This window comes from Phodopus roborovskii, unplaced genomic scaffold, assembly GCF_943737965.1.
Source record: "Phodopus roborovskii unplaced genomic scaffold, PHOROB, whole genome shotgun sequence".
Lineage (NCBI taxonomy): Eukaryota > Metazoa > Chordata > Mammalia > Rodentia > Cricetidae > Phodopus > Phodopus roborovskii.
In genome coordinates this window covers 6,033,274-6,044,855 of record NW_026126448.1, presented here as the reverse complement: position 1 = coordinate 6,044,855, position 11,582 = coordinate 6,033,274, and positions in this window count along the sequence as shown.

The window sequence follows — 11,582 nt, the reverse complement described above, 5'->3', positions numbered from 1 at the left end:
AAGAACATGGAAGCAACCTAGATGCCCCTCAATTGAAGAATGGATAATGAAGATGTGGCACATCTACACAATGGAATACTACTCTGCAGAAAAAAATAATGGTATCTTGAAATTTGCAGGCAAGTGGATGGCACTTGAAGAAACCATCATGAATTAGGTAACCCAGTCACAAAAAGAGGAACATGGTATGTACTCACTCATATATGGATTTTAGACCTATAGCAAAGGATCACCAGCCTATAATTCACACCACCAGAGGAACTAGGATAAAAGGTGTATTCTAAGAGATTCATATAAAGTCCCTCACAGAAGCGGGAAGGGACAAGTCCCCCAGAGCTCAGGTGAAGTGGGGGGGGGGCAGCAAATGGAGAGAGAAGTAGGATAAAACGAGGGGGAGGAAAGGAAAACATGTGCAACTAGGAAGATTGAGTCCGGATAGGAATAGAAGACAGGAGAGGGAGAGAGAGAGAGACAGACAGACAGACAGAGAGAGAAAGAGAGAGAGAGAGAGAGAGAGCATAAAAGAGGGAGCCAATATTGGTTTGAAGATAAAGTTGAACACAAAGAAAGGTCTAGAGAACTACAAGACTGCCGCCAACTAACAATTTGAGCTTCCGTGGAAAGGCTACCATAAATGACCTTCCCAGATAGTGAGATCAACAACTAAACTTATCCATGGAGTCCTCATCTAATGCCTGTTGGAAACAGGAGCAAACACCCATAACTAAACACTGAGTGGAACCAGAACCCAGATGCAGATGGAGAGGACAAGACCAGGCGGCAGAAACACATAGAGACAGCTTACCTGAACAAGGAGGAGCTAATGGGCCACAGACTGATAGCTGGGAAGCCAGCATGGGACTGACTCAGGCCCCCCCCCCCTGAATATGAGCCTCAGCCAGAAGGACTGAGCCTTCTAAGGGACCTCAGACAGTGGAGCCAGGATGTATCCTTGGTGCACAAAAGGACCTTGCAAACACATCCCCCATGGAGGAATACTGCCTTAACCTAGAGATAGGAGAGAAGCCCTAGTCCCTACTTCACAGGACCTGTCAGATCTACATGACCCCATCTGGATGGCATTCCCATACATATGGAATTGGGGTGGGGGGATGGGAGGGTGGTTAGAGTGCATGTGAGAGGGCAGAGAGGGTAAAAGGGAGGAAGGGAGGGAGAGGGAACTGGGATCGACATGTAAAATAACAAATTAAAAAAAATGTTCTGACTCAAAAATTTAAGTTCAAGGACAAGTTACTGGGGAAAAGGATTTCTATTTTTGTTTCCACAGAAAATGAAAAGCTATGGATTCCTTCCAGACTAATGTGGTTTGATCAAGCCAGACTGCCTGAAACAGAGTACCAAGTGATCCTACATTCAAAACAGCTGGACTACAGCCAGGATTTCTGCATCTTCTTAGAATCCCCCATGACAGTGCTCCTTACCAACAGGAAGTAGTTTGGAAAGAACGACACCCAAATTCCCAAATATTGTCTATAAATATTTGTTTTCATTTAAATGGACTTGGTTATAAATAAATAAATAAATAAAAGAAAAAAGGCTCTTCTCCAAAATAAACAAACAAACAAACACCAATATCTGGTTTCCCCTAGAGATGCATACATTAGGCCATTTTCTTAGCTGTTGTTTTACTGATTGAAGGTCAGAATAGAAGCAACCTTAATAAGCATAACACCTGTAGCAATGGACCTTTCTGCATGGACTACTGAACTTCAAGGTTCAGCCAATTGTTTACTGTCTGGGAACCCTCACCAACTTAGAGCTATGTGCATGGGTCAATGTGACATTACTAGCCCAAGAGGCGCTACTTGACATATCTTGTGTTATGAGAATGGGTCAGGCTCTGAAAATGTAACTTTAATTGTTCAGAGTTTGGCTGTAATAGAAGCAGAGGTGGTGTGGAGAGGGACAGCTGTGTAGAGTAGCTATGTGAGAGCTGCTGCAGAATATGAAGTGTGTGTGCGCGTGCGTGCGTGCAAGCATGCGTGCGTGCGTGTGTGTGTGTGTGTGTGTGTGTGTTGAGTGAGAGATGGAGAATAAGAAGCAAGAGAGAAATGTGAGGGAGTGAGTGGGTGAGAGTGAGTGAGTAAAGTGTGAGTGAATGCTGTAAAAGAATTATGTGTGAGAGTGAATGAGTGTGAGTGTAGGTGTGAGAGTGGGTGTGTATGTAAAGAGAAATACGTAACAGTATGTAATGAGATGTTGTAACTGAATATAAAGCTATGTAACTGAGCAGGAGAGAGATGTATGTATATAAAGAGAGGTTTTAAAAAGAGACTATTTAAGTTGAAGTAAAAGAGAAGGTTACCATCGGGAAAGCATGCACATGTTTGCTTTTACCAAGATTACCAGCAGAAAGCATGTATTTCTTTTCTTTTTTCCCTCAGATAAAAAAGTTTAGCAACCCTCAATTAAGAATTTTTCCTAAGCCTCCACTACTCAGAGTCATCTTTTTATTCTCCTGGAGCAGATCTGGGTGCTGGCATCCATGGTCTTTGCTGTCCTGGCACAGCACTAGAACAGACAGTGATAGACAGTTTCTGAGAGCCTCAGAGGACAAGGCTACAGAAGGATCACAATGATATGCTGTCATGTACTTGGTAATGAAAAAGGGACATGTATCAGTGTCTGGGGGTTGTGTGGGTCAGACTTCTATGGAGGTCATTTTCCCCCCAGACAGGGTAATCTATGTAGTTCAAGGCTAGCTTGAAACTTATGTAGATCCACCTGCCTCTGCCTCCTGAATGCTGGGACTACAGGTTTGCTTCCATCACCATGACAACTTCCTGGAAGTTCTGATCAGACAGAACACAGCATGCCTGATAGCAGGAATAAGGCACTCTTCTCTGTCCCTGCACTGCTCCAGAGAGAGAGAGAGAGCCGGCTGGGGTGACATGGGAATGAAGAAATGGCAAACACATATACAGAGACACAGACACAAAGAAAAAGCTGGGATTGAGTGCACTGGAGTCTCTGATGGAGAAGTTGAAGTTCCCCTTCCTAGCTCAGTGTGCTTATTTACACGGTTGAATAGAGAGGCAGAGATTTTGCACACAGCTGAATAGAGGGAGCAGGTTTAGTTAATCATGGTAGTGAAGGCTTCTACAGGGGAACATTCTTCAGGCTCTCCAGGGGGAGAAAGCTATGGTGGCTACTTTCTGCACACATTATCAATATCTGCACATGGGCCAGCGGAAGAATTTGCTATCCCTCCAAGCCTCTCCAGCTAAGTACAGGTTTGAGGCTAGGGTCCTTGACATGCTCATGTCAACAGCATGCATTACTCAATGCTTTATTTATTCAGAGCTTTTCCCACTCCCCATAACTGTCTGAAGGTCATGCAGGGGCTAAGGTATAATAATAGGCTCCTATAGAAGACCAGTTAATGCTAATTGGCTGCACACTGTTTCTTCGTGGGGACTTTACATACTGAATTGATGAGGGTGGGCTGCCCAGGTTCTCCTACGGCTTCTGGTGTGAGGGAAGGTCACCTGAGCTGTTTCCTATGGGCAGACTTCTTTCTGGAAATTTAGGAAGTTGATTTGTGCTGGTTAGTCACACCATGAGATTCTGGGGGACAGGGTGGAGCTCAAGATGGTGTCATGCAGGAGAAGGTTGAGTTAATGCTGTAGGGTAAGATTACCTGACAATGCTGCAAACTGGGCTCTGGCTTCTCTAAGAGCAAGGATTTTAGATGCTTGTGTGTCGAACAGGAACTGCTGGACACATCCAGCATATGCATTCACTATGGTATGAAGCTTAGGTTTGATCTCATGGAGGAACTGTAACAGTAGCTATTTTGTTTCCCATTCCCCTCTTTACAATGGCATCTCAGGTCTCTGGGCTCTGTGCAATGTCTTTACTACCTTCCAACACCATTCCAGTGGGATAATGCTTGATTTTCATGGGTTTTGGCCCTTGTTATAGAGGGGAACATGTCAGATACATCTAGTCAGCTGTTTTGCTGGTGACTTTCCACTGAACACATACTGTGTGCTAGGCAGGGTGATGGGGGGGGTACACACAGCAATGAAAACAGACACCAACCTTGACTTAAAAGAACTCAATCTAGTTTACCAAGTATTCAATAAGTATGATTGCTGTACCCTTGCCCTAATGTCAGTGATGAAGTACTGATAACAGTGAGGTAAAGTGATATTGTAAAAAGGAAATCAATAGTTGAGAGTTCATGGTAGTGGTCACCTTTCCTATTGGACTAGAAGACTGCCTCCCCAAAAGCTGCTGACATGCTCCCAAATGTTTTCTCATCTGCCTTTCTTAATGACAAGGCATCCATTTCTCAACCCACAGGGCTGAATGTTCTTTCTTTGTCTCCTAAATCATGTGCTTCGTCAAAAACTAGAGCAAAGGGGAATGTAACAATTTACACTCCCAGCTCATTGAACTTTATCCCAGTTTCTTGCCTACGTTTTGCATCTACATTGTGCTATTACTCTTTGACCTTGGACACTTGGGCTGTAACCTTTTTCCTCTTTTGCCCAAGGACTTATTTTGTTTTTAACCCTAAAATTAGGTCATAGGTTGGAGAGTTTTGGAGTTTTAATCTGTCAGTTACAGTTATGTGTCTCTTTTTTTCTCTAAAATTACTTATGAGTTCTTTAAGAATTTTATATACTATATTTTGATCATATTCATCCACTTTCCAAAGTCATCCCAGATCCAATCCCCACTTCCCTACATACTCAACTCTATCCTGTCAAATCTGATTTGCGCTGCCCATGCACCCCTTGGGTGTGTGGGCATTCCATGGAGCATGGTCAACTTCCCAGGGCTTGACCCTTTTCTCCTACATCATTGCCAGAATTTGTTTTCAGTTGTTTTCTTGGTCTTAGTCATTCTCCTTTCATTAAAAAAAGTCTCAAAAATAGCATTTCTCTAATTGGTAGGAATCTTGAACACCCTCAAAAGACATTTCCTATAAATTTTCTTTCTTCTTTTGAGAATTCTCTATTGAGATCCATAGCCTATTTTTAAATTATTTTTGAAATTACAGTATAATTACATCATTTCCCCCTTTCCTTCTCCTTTCCATAAATCCCCTTGCTCTCTTCCAATTTCAACTTGTTTTCTTTAATTGTTGTTGCAGTGTGTGTGTGTGTGTGTGTGTGTGTGTGTGTGTGTGTGTGTGTCCATTATCCTAAATACATAAATAACAGCTGATTGGTCCATACAATGTCACTTGAATGTATGTTTGGGGGCTATTTGTTATTGGATACTCAGTTGATGTGCTCCTTCCTGTTCTCAGCATTCCTTTGCTGCCTATAGTTCTTTGTATAGGGTTGAGTCCTCATGAACTTTCCCCCTTTCTTGTTAGCAAGCCTTTTGTTGTTAACTTGGAGGAGAACTTACTACTTCCAATTCCCTAAACCAATACAATTTCTAACTGTATTATAAATACCTGTCCTTATACCCACAGTCCAATGTCACTCTCATGCCTCTTCCTCTTCTCCTCCTCCTCTTCCTCTCCCTCTCCTTTTTATTTTCCTCCTCATTTTGTTTTCCTCTTTTATTCTCTCCTCCTATTGTTTTTCTTTTATTCCTCCTCTTCCTTTTCTTCTTCTTTTGCAATAGACAGATATTCTTGTCAAAATGCAGAGAATAAGTGATCATGGGGTGCTTAGCTCCATTTAGTACATCTACAACTCAATCTACATAGCTAAGCATTAGGGAATATCATAGAAGTGGTGGTAGTGAAAAGATTGTAAGAGTCAGAAGACCAGATGCCTGCTGATAGTGTCTTCTAGACATACCAGGAAGTTGTATCCATGAAATCTCAACAATATAGTAATCCAAACCAGATCTGAACAGTTATAAAGCCAGTCAACATGCCAACATGGATGTGGAAAATGTCACAAGAATTCACCTTTAGGCAATACATAACTGCTAATAATGGGAGAATTAGTTTTATCTGTGAATACCCTGGATAGGTCAAGTAATTATCAACTCTAAATGTATGCACATACTCAGAATATACTCATACAATATCTTGAATTTGAGAGATACTGTGAGGCAAGACATGTTAGGAGTTGGGAAGGGAGCAGGATGTGTGGAAATGATATAGTTACAGCACGCATATAAAAAATTTTTAAAAAAGAGAAAGAGAAAAGTTTTAAATATAAAGAAGCCCTAAGGTCTTTGAAGTTAGGCCCATTTAGTGAGTAAGTTGTAGAATCAGGAACTGAATAAAATTTCATATACTTTCTTTTAAAACACTACACAGCTTTTAAAAACTAAATATCTTGTGCTGTAGATACATTTTTATTGATTTTTTGAAATTTAGATATAGTTTAATATTCTTACATATCAATCAGTTTCCATGAGTTTGTAGGGTTTCTGCAATTTGTGTTGTTGAATTCCAACTTTAAAGCATGGTGGTCTGATAAGATGCAGGGAGCTATTCCAATTTTTTGTATCTGTTGAGGTTTGTTATGTTGCTGACTTTGTGATCTATTTTAGAGGAGGTTCCATGTGGAGATGAGAAGAAGGCATATTCTTTTGTGTTTGGATGGAATGTCCCAATTGGGACATAACTTCTGTTAGTTCTTTTGTTTCTTTGTTAAATTTCTGTCTGGTGGTTCTGTCTAGTGGTGAGAATAGGGTGTTGAAGCCTCCCACTATGAGTGTGTGAGGTTTTATGTGAGCTTTGAGTTTTAGTAGAGATATTTATATATAACAGAAAATGGCTATCTGCTTTCTCAGGATCACCTTGCTTTTTAAAGGTACAGCCAATATTCTAACCCAGGCAGTCAGGTTGTGAGGCTTTTGTGTTAACTAGTAATATAAGAAAGTGATTGTTGGTTTGAACCTTTTGTTCATATGGCACCCCAGGAGGCATTTTGTATTTCCTTTAATAATCCCACATATCAGAAGATGATACATATTATATCTGTTGGAACAAAACGTTGGGGGAGCTGTAGTGATATGCATGGCCAACTTTGTTGCTAGATAAGAACCTGTTGTCTTTTTAAATGATTTTCATGAGGGATTTGGAAGGGTATAAATCAAACTTAAAAGAAAGTAAAATATATAGCCACATGTATAAGATTAGCTTAATTCTATCTTGTTTTTCAAGATAAGGTGTTGCTGTGTAGCCTTGACTGTCCTGGAACTCTTTCTGTAGGGTGCCTCAAATTCAGAGATCTGCCTGCTTATGTTGTGAAATAATCTTTTTGTACACTATGATGATGTGTCTTTGCCAAGGTACCTTCTGATTGGTTTAATACAGAGCTGAATGGCCAATAGCTAGGCAGAAGAGAAGAAGCAGGTTTTGTGGGGGAGAGAGGACTCTGGGAAGAAGAAAGCAAGGCAGAGATGCCAATGAAACATTCAGGGAGTCAGATATACAGAATGAAGCAGAGGTAATGAGCCACAAGGCACAAGGCAGGATATAGATTAATAAAAACAGGTTAATTTGAGTTATAAGAACTAAATTGGAAGAAGCCTAAGCTAAGGCCAAGCTTTCAAAATTAATAATGGGTCTCTGTCAGTTGGTGATGGCAGATGTCATTCTGTAAATGTTTCTCTTGTTGGTTAATGAATAAAGCCCTTGTTGGCCAACAGAAAAGCAAGGTAGGTGGGACTAGGAGACAAGGAGGATTCTGGGAGATGTAGTAGAGGAGAGTCAAGGTGTAGTGACTGGGGAGAGAAAAAGTCCGGACTCACGTTCCGGTAAGATAAGACCACGTGAATACACTTAGATTAATAGAAACGGGTTAATATTTAAAACAGAGCAGTGGCAGTGACCACATCTCCAAGCAGGCAGCATGCTGCTGGATGGTAGCATAGACCAAGGCAGTGAGCACAGCTTTAAGTGCTTGTGCTAAATGTACCCTCTTGCCATGTTTGACAGATGGTGGCTAATACAGCTATGGCTTTCATTTTAGCAATGTTGTTCTTTACTAGATAAAAGACTAGACACATTCAGATAAAGAAAAATCTCTAAAGTTTTGAAGTGTGTTTTAGAATATACATAGTCCTGGGAGAGAAAAAGAAACAGGATAAAATGGTTTAAAAAAATAATTTAAAAAAAGAGAGCTGGGTATGGTGGCCCACACCATTAATTCTAGCACTCGGGAGGCAGTGGCAAGAAGATCTCTGTGATTTCAAAGTGAACCTGGTATACAAAGTGAATTCCAGGGCAGTCAAAGTTACACAGAGAAACCCTGTCTCAATAAATAAAAAAATAGAAGTAAAAGAAATAGAGAAATAAAAAAAATCCATGTAAAAATGGAAAATACACAGAGAGTCTGGATACTGTATGCTATTGTGTTGTCTTTGAATTGTTCAATTGCTAAGAAAGGGATAACTACTAAAATACACTTGATTATCAATTTATATATTTTAAAAATACTTTGACTTACAAATTTAACTCTAAGGACAGGTTACTGGGGAAAAGAATTTCTATTTTTGTTTCCACAAAATATGAAAAGCTATGTGTTCCTTCCAGACTAACATGGTTTGATCAAGCAAGACCCCCTGAAGCAGTGTCCCAGGTGATCCAACATTCAAAACAGCTGAGACAAGGCAGCCTTGCAGACCACTACAGCCAGGATTTCTGCGTCTTCTTAGGATCCCCAAGAGAGTGTCCCCTACCAGCAGGAAGCAGTTTGGAAAAAACAACACCCAAATTCCCAAATATTGTTTATAAATGTTTGTTTTCATTTAAATGGGGTTGGTTATAAATAGTTAATGATCACAACCAATCTCTTTTTAAAGGTAAAAAGGGGATTATGGTATAGAAATGAATACTTTGTTTTGGAATGAATGTTCATTTATTGAGATGAATTTAATGATAAATTTTGTGATAAGTATATTTCTCCTCTTGTTTAGGTATTGTGTTTATATAGCTCATTTAAAAATGTAATGTATAATTAAGTATAGATTGTAGATAGTTATCTATGATAGTCAAAGTCAAAGTTTATAGTATGGTTAGTTAAGTTTTCTAGATATATAGAGATATATTTCAATTAGATAGGCATTTTTCAAACCTTTCATAGACCTACAGAATATGGCATTTAAAATGGTTTAGGGTTTTTCTTGACAGTGAGACACATTGCTCCTGACAACACCAACTTTGTCATAAAGGAAGATGGACATCGAAGAAACTCATTATGGAGTTTACTTCCAATATGGCAAAACTAGCCATTTGGGCAAGATACTGCTCTTGTCTGAACTGTTTGACTCTATGCAGTATAAACTGAATATGCAGGACCCACAGAAAAGTGACTGCTAAAACAAGATGGACAGTGTAACAGGTTTCCTGCTTCATGGAAGAGTCTGCCAGACATTCTGCAGGGCACAGATAAAAGTGACTGACAAACTGCCAATACAGGTGGACAGTTTAAAGTTTCCTGCTTTGCTGAGGAGTTTGCCAGACACACTATGGCCTATAGGCTGAAGATGGAACATTACAGAAAAAAATTCTGGTAACTGACCAAGTAGTGAGATGTCTCTGTCATTTCTAGAGTTTATATTTTCCTTCTGTGATCTTTGAGAGAGTTGAAGACAGATAGTTATGGTTATAGTTTTCCTTAGGTAGGATTAAAGATAAGTTACATATAATGCTTTAGACTCACAATGATAGGATAGATAGAATATTTTCTTTAATTCTTGATAATGCTAATGGACTAAACATTATTAACTATAGTTCTTATTTGACAACTGTTTTTTGTTATATATTTTACTGTGTTATAGTTAAAATCCTTCTTTTTATTTAGACAGACAAGAGGAGATGATGGGAGATGTCATTCTTTAAATATGTTTCTCTTATTGGTTAGTGAATAAAGTCCTGTTGGCCAATAGGAAAGCAAGATAGGTGGGACTAGGAGGCAAGGAGGATTCGGGGAGAAGTAAGAGGAGATTCAAGATGTAGACTTGAGAGAGCAGGGGTCTGCCCCTCTCTTTGGTAAGACCACTTTGTGTAAGGTGTACTGTTTTTCTGCCTGCCGCCGCCCGGTCTTGTCCCGCGCCAGCCCCAAATAACACACAGAGACTCTGTATTTGATACTATGCTGTTGGCCCGGTTACTTGTTTCTTATCGGCTAGCTCTGCCTTAATTATTAACCCATTTCTGCTGATCTATGTATTTTCACATGGCCTTCTCTTACCGGGGAGGCGGCTGGCGTCCAGCTCTCTCCAGACTCTCCATCTTGACTCCTCCTTCCTACTTCCTATTTCCTCCTTGTCTCCTAGTCCCTCCTATCTTCCTTTCCTATTGGCCAACAGTGCTTTATTATTAACCAGTATGAGAAACATATACAGAATGACATCTCCCATCAACTTTGAAACACTTAGATTAATAGAAATGGGTTAATATTGACAGAGGTAGCCAATAAGAAACGCTAGTAACTGGCCAACAGCTTTATATCTAATACATCATCTCTGTGTGTTATTTGGGGTTTGTGTGGCTGTGGGACCAAGCTGGCGGGAAAACTGCTAGTAACAGGTGGTTCCCACAAGAAAGGCTGACTGCATGCCTCTGCCTCCAGAGAGCTGGGATTCAAGGTATGAACCTTGGCCATCTGCTTGTTTTTGGTTTCAGGATAGCTTAATTCTTACAAAAATTTGTCCTGGTAGCTTCATGATTTGTTAACATATAAACAGTTTCCAATCTAATTGGTGTCTAGCCAGTTAAAATAATGAACCTGAGAAGTTGTGACTAGGCATTCATGTCTGGATGCTTTCTGTACAATGGATCAGAGACCTGTTAATGCTCATTAATGATGTCCAATAAATTTTGACTGATTTGGAAAATGATAAAGGGGACCCGAGTAAGCTTTGTTTGGCAGGACATGGGGGAGTAATGGGTATTTGAATGTTGACCTTCAGTATATTAGGCAAGTGCTCTGCTACTGAGCTACAGCCCCAACCCTAAGTAAGATGTTGAAGTGGTTGACTCGCTGTGTTAAATAGGCAAGGTTCTGTGATAGCATAGTTTAAAAAAGAAATAATGTTTTTCTTTTTGTGTACTTTATCTTTTTGTGTACATTCTCACAGTGACATCATGAACTATGAATGCTGTGAATGGACTACTCCAGACACATTTTGTTTTCATTTTATGTTTGTTTTTGTGTTTTGCAGTAGTGGGGATTGAATCCAGAGCCTCATTAATGCTAAGCAAGTACTCCGTCACTGAGCTGTGTTTCTAGTCTTCTCCTGACTTTTGACTTTGAAGCTGGGCTTCATTAAATTGCCCAGGCTGCACTTGAAGTCACACTTTAGCCAAGGCATACCTTGAACTTGAAGTCCTCTTTCTTCAGCCTTCTGATAGGCTGGGATCACAGCCCTGTGTCTCTCTTTGTTCTTTACTCTTTAAAAACAATTTATTTTAAGTTAGCATACAAAGTAATGTTCTCCATTGAGACATCTTTATAATCTGTGCCCTTATAGTTTGTTTTCACTTCTATCTTACCTCTTCCCACCCCACCCCTCCCCTACTTAACTGGTTCCCTTTCTTTTCCCAGTTAGTTCCCTTCTATATTTCTTACCTCCCTTAAAATCTCTTCTTCCCTTTTCAGGATCCCCTTCTTAATTCTGCATGCACA